The sequence below is a fragment of the Chenopodium album genome, chromosome 16, assembly GCF_948465745.1.
Source record: "Chenopodium album chromosome 16, dcCheAlbu1.1, whole genome shotgun sequence".
NCBI classification, from domain to species: Eukaryota; Viridiplantae; Streptophyta; class Magnoliopsida; order Caryophyllales; family Amaranthaceae; genus Chenopodium; species Chenopodium album.
The window spans coordinates 3670183-3676265 of NC_137849.1; the positions used below are offsets into that span (position 1 = coordinate 3670183).

The window sequence follows — 6083 nt, forward strand, 5'->3', positions numbered from 1 at the left end:
AATGTAATGCAATCTTTCCCTCCCCAAATCAATAACACTATGTTTGGTTAACAATAGTGAACAAAAAGGGAGGGGAAGGGAAGAAAACATGGAATTGATTGGGAGGTAAGGGGAAGGAGAAGGTGAAGATCCATTCTCCTTCCAAACCTCTCCAACAATGGAGGGATTTGGTTTACTTTATTAAAGGGGGAATGAAAATGGATCCTTCCAATTCTCTTCTTGCATTAAGTATCCAAACAAAGGATAATGCATATTTTTATTTCTCTTTTATTCCTTACTTCCCTTCATTTTTTCTCTTCTCTCTATCCTAACATAGTGTAAGTCTTGTAACAACTACTTATAGAAAATTATTTTTTTAAAAAAATGCATATATACATTGTATATCAATAGTACAATTGTGGAGATTCTTCAGACCATAGGGAGTAACATACATAGTTTTGTGTAATTATCTAAATACAAATAGCTCAAACAAGAACAAGAACAATATTATTTCAAATTCAAACTGATGATTTGACCCAAAGTATAAGCCAAACTAAATACAATAATAAACATAAAAATAATAAGTTAAACTCCCCTTTCAACAAATGGTAAGTATTGACCGGGTCACACACTAGTTAACATCATAAAGAAAACATAAATGAAATAACACCAATCTTAACGTGGAGGTTTTAATTTTTTTTTTTCTTTTTTTGAGGAAATCTTACCGTAGAGCTTAAAAAGAGGGTTGATAATATTTAGAAGAAAAATCAGTGTCCTTAAACTTTTCATGGAAGTTTTGATCAAACCTTTTTGTCATTGAAGGAGTCAAATAATTAGTCCAATCTCCAACTTCCCCTTTCCTAAACAAAGCTTTGTTCTCAAAAATTCCATAAGCATTACCACTATCATTCACTTTCATTTCCTTCAAATTTTCAAAGCTGCAAAGTTTGATTATATCATCTATGATACCTTTGCTTTCCTCCTCTTCCGAAAACGGGTAACCCACAAACTCCGCAAGCTTTTTCAAATGAGCTTTCGGATCCTCCTTTAGCCCTTCATATTCCATGAACAACACCTTGTTCGGGTTTTGTATGCTTTCCTTCCAATACCCAAGTACATGATCTTCATAAGGACCATATGGAAATTTCCCCTCACAAAACTTACCAAAATATTCCTCGGACTTACTATGATCTAGCTCCGTGCTCATGTTACGGCTAAGCCGATGGTAAAAATGCCATGATGAGATAAAGGTGTCAAAAGGATTTCGAGTCACATAAATAATTCGAGTTTTTGAAGTTTTTACTGATTTTGGTAGTGATAAATAAGGTATATGGGTGGCTAAGAGTCGAGGAGAGGCTAATTTGGTCAGATCGGGTTGGGTTCCATTAGTGTTATTTTCAGGTGGGAACTCTATATGAACAACAAGTTCATGAGAATTTTGAGTATGAAGTGGGTGTTTAGTAAAATCGGAAAAGATATTCCGATTTACAATTGCAAAAAGGAGGGATCGCAACCAAGTAGAGCCGGTTTTTGGAAGGCTAGCTAGAAGGATATCTGTGTCGTGTGCCTCAAATTGGGTTTGAAATAAGATTGTAGATTTAAAAATGTTAGGGGAGCACCAATAACCCTCGTATAGACTAATGGGAAAAGCACCCATCCATAATTCCTTTGGGAGTGAAATTTCAAGATGTTTTACATAATCTTCTAATTCTTCTATTTTAGGGTTTTTTGTGGTTGTCTCTAAGGGCTCCATTGGCTAGTGATTATGTTAGATGGAAACAAGGTCTTACTACCTATTGCTTATATAATCTATAGAGGAAATCACTTGTTAAATATTTTATTCCATTGAATAATGATTATATTAAACAAATTTGAGTCAAATATTGGTAAATAGATCCTCATAATATTTAAAATATTTAAAGCATTAATGACATACGTACTTATTGTATATAGTAAGGAGTGAGTAACATACATATATACAATTCATGCTGTTATGAATAAATAAACAAAAAATCAAGTATTGGTGAGCGAATCCCCAAATTAATGCATCAATGCAATAAATATAGTAACATGTTGCTGCTGCTCACGAAACGAATAGTATATTTAATTCTGGTTCTAAACATTATCCATGTCGATGGTTATTTGATTGATAAATTGAAATAAGAGATTGCAAAATCCAAAAGTTAATCAAAGAAATATAAAAGAAGTATTGGTCATGTTTAGTGAAAATATGGAAGTTGAAAATGATCAATCGAGTTAGCTGATTTTCTCCAACTGGTCAAATAAATATATTAATTTATTTGCCTGTTCACATTTAGTGAACTGAGTTGAACTGAACTGAACTGAAGTGACTGGAGCTGAACTGAACTGAATTGAGCTGAAATTAATATTTTATGAGAGAGGGAAATTAAGAGCTGAACTGAATTGAACTGATTGGAGCTGAGCTGAACTGAACTGAACTAAACTGAACTTAAGTAAATGTGAATAGGCCTATAGACTTGTCAATCGGGTTGGGTTCGGATCGAGTCACTCTGGGTCATAGGTCATTTGAGTCGGGTCACATTTAGTGGCGGACCCACCCTTGGTCATGGTGGGTCACGCGACCTAGCAAAAAATTAAATTTTAAAAAAACAAAAAACGCTGAACGAAGGAATTGAAAGGGAAAAAAACAAAACAGTAACATAATAACATTACTCTTCTCTCTCCGACAAATTGGAAGTCACGGAAATCGCCACACCGTCGTCGCCTGCCGCCGCACCTTCCAGCCACCACCCTGCCGGCCGCCGCACCTTTTAGCCACTTCCCAGCGCCTACGGCCTACCGCACAGCCGTATTCCACTCCTATAACCTTCGCCTTCTAGGTGAGTTATTTTATTTTTAAGTTTTTAATTTCGTATTATACACTAATTGTTGACTTGTTGGGTTGATTTTGCAGTTAATTGAGTGTTTTATGTTATTTAATCTAGTGAATTAGGGCGTGTTTTCATACATTTATTTTCAGTTCAGTTCAGTTCAGCTCTAATCAGTTCAGTTCAGCTCAGCTCAACTCAGTTCAGTTCAGTTCAGTTTATGTCTAATGATATTGCTAATGATATAAAGCCAAATTTCATTCTTTTAAGCTCTTATTACAACAACGACAATAATAATAATAATAATTGATAATAACAGGTTGGCTCTGTTTAATTTCGTTCCAGCTTTTTTTTTTTTTTTTTAATTGTGATAATTTTTTACAAGTGTTTTGTGTTCTTTTGTCATAATAATATTTTATTTTTTAATTAAATAGTATATGTTTTTAAAATGTTTTGGGGTTTCATGTTTTAAATATATTATCCATAAATATTTTAATTATATAGTATATTTTTCTTAAATATTTTAATATTTATATTTGTATATACACATATGTATAATAATAAACAATCAAAGACCAGTAATCCATAGTTAAAAATCACTAATTAATAAGTTCAGTTCAATTCAGTTCAGTTCAGGTCAGCTGAGTTCAGTCAATGAAAATAGACCCTTAGTGTGTATGTTCTTTGAATTATTGATTTGTTATTAAATTTATCAAATTAGTGAGTTAAGGTTTTTGATTTTTTTAGGAATTGATATTATTGATGTTCTGATTTTTTTTTTTTTTGCTATGAAATTGATTTATAAATTGACAATGGGCTAGTAAAATTGATGATTTCATATTTAATTTATGAAATTAGGGGGGTTAAGAATTTCTTTTGGCAAGATGATGCAGAAAGATTTGATCTTTCGATCACCAAGTACCCCCGATTCTTAGCCCAAACTTGAATACCCTAGCCGCAATTTTTGAAATCAAAAAAGTTTGAATCCCCCTTTACTTCAACTCACAAGAAAAATGACTATCACTGTCTATCTTTTATGGTATTATAGAGTTCGCATTCAATAATGCTCTGCGTTTTTTTGTGTCTTGATGAACCCTTTGATAGGAAAGCTACCAAAAGGAAGAAGATGAAGAGTAATGAAGAGGGAGAAAGAAGGAGAGAGAGATAAACGGAGGGAATTAAAATCGGGTAGTTAGGTGAAATAAAGGGGCATTTATGTCATTTTGCTATTTTGGTTAACCATGGTTTGATTTTATGTTAAAACACCATCATTAATGTCATCATTAGGAGAAAAAAGATAATTAGTGTCATTTTGTATAATAAAAAAAGGGGTTACTTTCGGTGCGTAGCAGAAGTTGTGGGTCACCGTTGAGAATTTCCCAAAAATTAATTTATACAAGTAAACATTATAACAAATCCAACAATATATATATTTTTTTGAATAGTAATCCAACAATATATTATATGATCATATTTATATATTATACGTTGGTAAAAAAAATTAAGTCAATGATGACATATAAATGTGGAAAATCCCAACTCTAGCTTAAAAAAAGAAAAAAGAAAAGAAAAAAAAAAGAGGTAGTACGTACTACCTTTCACTGATCTTCCAAAGATAAAATGACCTTTTGATTATTTCAAAATAAAATGACAATTGACATGCACTATTTGCTCAAAATAGAACGTGTCCAGTTGATAATTAGAACTTCATTTTATTTTTGGAAACCGACAAAATATCTTATTATTCTTGACAGTTTTTCTTAGTCCTAAACAAAAAGTATGGAAGAGAATAGTGCATTAATTTAACTTTATATTATGTACAATATAACATTAACTAAGAGAATAAAAATTACTATTACTTTTTAATGTTGTTTCTCTTCATCTCACAATTAAAAACGTTGCAACACAAAGTTTTCTATGAATAATAATGTTGGGTTTTGGTGATTCACCAGCCACCCGTGGCTGAGACAACAAAGGGCATAATATGCATAGCCACGGCTATGAACACCACTACTGTACAGTGTGTCACTTGACTCATATTGTTTTGGCCTTGTGGGTTTCGAAGGGGTAACAATTATATGTATTACATATGATTCGCATTACTCGCAATAAAGGAATATTTTTTATCTCGTAAAATACCCCTTTGTTAGAATCGGAGGTAGTATAATTAATCATGTAAGCAATTGATTGTCTCGGCAATAATTCTCAATCATTGCAATTATTGACAAGATCATTGTGTATGCATGAGTTATTGGATGATGTAGTATATATATATTCAATTCTTGTTTGATTGCAAGTGTGAGGTGTGTTGTCCCACATGAAAAATTAAATAAAGAACCACTAGTTTATAATCTAAGTGACTTACTCCTTTTTTTATCATATGATTTTGGAATGAATATGTAAAAATTATATAAAGAACAACTAGTTTATAAACAACCTTTTAACCCCAAAACCACCACTTTTAACCCCAAAAACCACCATATCGAAGCACTAATCTACCTTCACCAACTCAGAATATCCTCTAACCACCAGGAAATAGCAAGAGGACCGCTAAGTATTTATACAAGAGAAGGAAAATAAAAACTTAATTAAGTAAATAGATGAGCTGGCAGGTGGTTGTAACTAATTCTTCTTAGTGGAGGAATTAGTTAATGCACAGCTAGCTGACGTGTCTTCCACTAATTCTTGAGAAGATGATGTCTCAACACTCTACACTAAACAACACTCGAGCTAGGAGGTTTCAATTCGTGTCGGACATGTGTATTGGATGAAGTACGGGTTGATTTATGAATACTTAGCTTATCTATTACGATAAAATCGATCAAAATATACTCATATGCTTTGTATATCATCAAATAAAGTTACTCCCGTTGTCTTTTTATTAGATTCCTAATTCTAACATTTATTCCTTATATAATAGAGAGAAGTAGGAATCTAATTAAGTGACAGAGGGAGTAACATATTAGATATCTTTTAAAAAAAAATTTAACATATAAGATGAATAAAAAAATAATATCAATTACGGAGTACATTTGCCATTTTAGCATTTATTCCTTATATAATAGAGAAAAATAAGAATCTAATTAAGTGACGGAGGGAGTAACATATTAGATATCTTTTAAAAAAAATGTAAAATATAAGATGAATAAAAAAATAATAATCAATTATGGAGTACATTTGGAGGCAAATTACAAGAGAATAAAACCAGCAGGTATAAGAAACAAGTAATGGTACATAAATTAAAGAGAATCAATT

The 6083-nt window shown here is 31.9% G+C and overlaps 1 pseudogene; it reads right to left on the reverse strand.

Moving 5' to 3' along the window:
• Positions 1-573: 573 nt before the first annotated feature.
• LOC145584683 (cytosolic sulfotransferase 13 pseudogene) lies at positions 574-1768 on the reverse strand (annotated as a pseudogene).
• Positions 1769-6083: the final 4315 nt, after the last annotated feature.